Below are 3,074 nucleotides of genomic sequence, written 5' to 3' on the forward strand. Positions count from 1 at the left end.
TTTCTTAGTTTCATTATTGGATGATAACTTAGTTTTCAAGTAATACCTAGGTTACATATATTTCAATTTGTATTATAATGATAACAATTGCTAATTTTTACAAAAAATTAACCATTCATATAATACCAAATATTAATTCATAAAAAAAATACATTTAATATCAAGGTGCCTTCTATGGTTACTTTGTTTTTGACAAAGTACCATTACTTGGTGTGTTTTCACCATTGGATGATGGATTAGAAAATTAATCCAATAGTGAAAACACACAAAGCAAGAGTTACCTTGTTAAAAACAAAGTAACAATAGACTTTACCTTAATTATCAAACTATAATTTGCAAGTAATACCTGAGTTGAATGAATTATAAATTAATGCATTAAAATAAACTGTATATAAACAAGACGTTTAATTAATTAACAAAATAATTTGAATATAAATACCCAATTCGAACGATTAAAAGTGATAATTTTCAAAAAGTAGCTAATTTGGATGCATTATAAATAAGTACAAATAAGAAGACGTCTTCTAATTGTTATTTCTTTTTAAAAATGCATTTAAAATAATTTTTAAAACCAATTAAAAAAAAATACCACTGGCCGGTTTCGAACACAGGACCAAATGATTTTTTACGGTAGTTGCTAACCAATTGATCTACGAACATTTACTGATGCGATTGCTAATTAATATGTTTTAACGTGTTTATATAATAATCTGCGAAAAAATACAAAAAGGAGCGCGACGTTGGGGTCGAAAACGGGTCGGCTTGTTTAGATCACCAAACTTACCGCTACAGTAGACCGTCTTAGTGATACTTCTCTCGAATTAAATTGTAACACATGTTATATGGGGTTTGTTTAATCCTGGAGAAATAGGAACGCCATTGTTTCCGATCAAAATCCTCGACAAATTCCCAATACCGAAACCTAACTTCATCACCGGCGGCATCGATTTTTCCTTACCACTACACAGATTTTCTTATCATCCTTCATTTCTAAATCTTCAAATTTCAAGCTCCAATGGCTAAGACAAGACAAAGTACAGCTGGTTCACGAAGCAAGGGGAAGCAGACATTGCAACCTAAGAGGAAGAACAAGGCTGTAAAAAGGCATAGAACTTGCAATGCCGGAACATCTAGTACCAGAGATAGAGTGGCGAAGCTGGATAGTATGCATGTGCTCAAAGGTATGCCCGTTGATATTGAATCCCTGAAAAAAATTGATTTTGATGTTTCTCCTTACATTGAGCATTTAAAATTGAGGAAATTGTTGACTCTTAAAGTCAACACATACGATGAATTGGTTAAGGAATTCTATAGAAACCTTCATAGGAATAACAGGGGAACAGAGATATCTTCTAGTGTAAAAAACGTTAAGATCAAAATAGACACTGCTTTGTTAAATGAACTTTTTGATATGCCTTCGGTTGAGGATGGGTTTTGCATTAAAAACCCAGCTGATAAAAAAATAGAATGGGAGGGGTATAATGATACCCATTTCATAAAGGAAGTCCTACACGAGTCTGGTTTACCCCTTGCCACGACAAACATGACGGCTCATGCCCGATTTTTACATCAAGTGGTGATAAAGACACTGCTACCTAAGTATGGTAGCAGGGAAAATGCTCATTAGCCGAAAGGATTATTTTGTGGCATCTGTTAAAGGGGAAACAGATGAATTTTGCTCAACAGATTATCTATCACATACTGAACAGGTTCAGAGCGGTTAAGAAAGACCGTCAAAGGAAAATCCATCTACCTTATGGTAATCTTTTGACGGTAGTCTGTGAACATTACAATGTTCTTGTGACTGTGAGGGATAACCAGTCAGTCAATACAAATCTCATGGATGCTCTATACTTGTTAAGTATGGCAACTATGACGAGTAATAGAGGCTGGATCCTTTCCAAATTTGTCAGAGCTGAAGATGAAATTGTGTTTGATAAAAAAACATATTTAAGGAACGTGGGGAATGACGGAGAGGATGTTGAGGTTGAGCTGGAAGGTGATGGGCCTGTGGATGATGACATAGAAAGTCTGGATGTTGGGATGGATTGTTTTGATTTTGAAGATGAAGATGTTGGGATGGGTGGTGTGGAGATGGAGGGTTCAGAGGATAAGTTAGAGGCTGATGAGCCAAGACCCGAAGAGTCTGACGAAGAAGAGGAGGATGAGTATGAGATTGTATTTCGGACGGTGGAGCAACCAGAAAAGGAGAAAACAATGGAGGAAAAAGTTGATGATGACAGCAATGTTCTGATGCTGTTAACTTATCCTGAAGCTGAACTACCGACACCCTCTTGTACAATGAAGAAGCTTCTGATTTTAGACTTGAATGGGGTACTTATATGCTCGCGAACCGGTCGCCATCGCCCACATATCACTCCATTCATGAAATTCTGTTTTGATAATTTTACGGTTGCAATTTGGTCATCAAAGATGAGGTATTTTTCACATTCTTATAAGGTTCATTGAATTCTAAACATTTGATCCTCTTTTTACATTCTTCTTAAGTTCATTGAATACTTTATAATTATAGTGTCTTCTTATGTGTTTTCCAGGAAAAACATTGACAAGATTCTTCCAAAAATTAGAATGTCATTGGCTGATGAAGTTCAAATGTTGTTTGTTTGGGTTAGACAATTGTTTCCAACTTTTAGGATTCTTTTCCGTTCCAACATCAACTATTGAAATGTTCATGTTTCCTATATAATAGTTTCCTATATAATAGTTTACTACACTGTTTGATTTTCAGGGTCAAGAGCATTGTGTTGTAACAAATGTCACATTTGGCCCCCGTGATAAAAAATGTATAATGTTTAAAGATTTGAAGCATGTTTCGGATAGCTATCCACAATTCAATGCTTCAAATACTGTGTTGATAGATGATTCACCATACAAGTCACTACTGAATTCTGTAAGTGTACCATCTTTATTACAATTACCATGTATTATGATGCATTATAATTTCATTTGTTGGATTCTGTAGCCAAACAATTTCATCTACCCCACAACATTTGATTCAAAGAACAGATTGGACAATTATCTAGGTAAAGCTTTCTGTCAATATCTATGTACTT

The sequence above is a fragment of the Euphorbia lathyris genome, chromosome 2, assembly GCF_963576675.1.
Source record: "Euphorbia lathyris chromosome 2, ddEupLath1.1, whole genome shotgun sequence".
In the NCBI taxonomy this organism is placed as follows: Eukaryota; Viridiplantae; Streptophyta; class Magnoliopsida; order Malpighiales; family Euphorbiaceae; genus Euphorbia; species Euphorbia lathyris.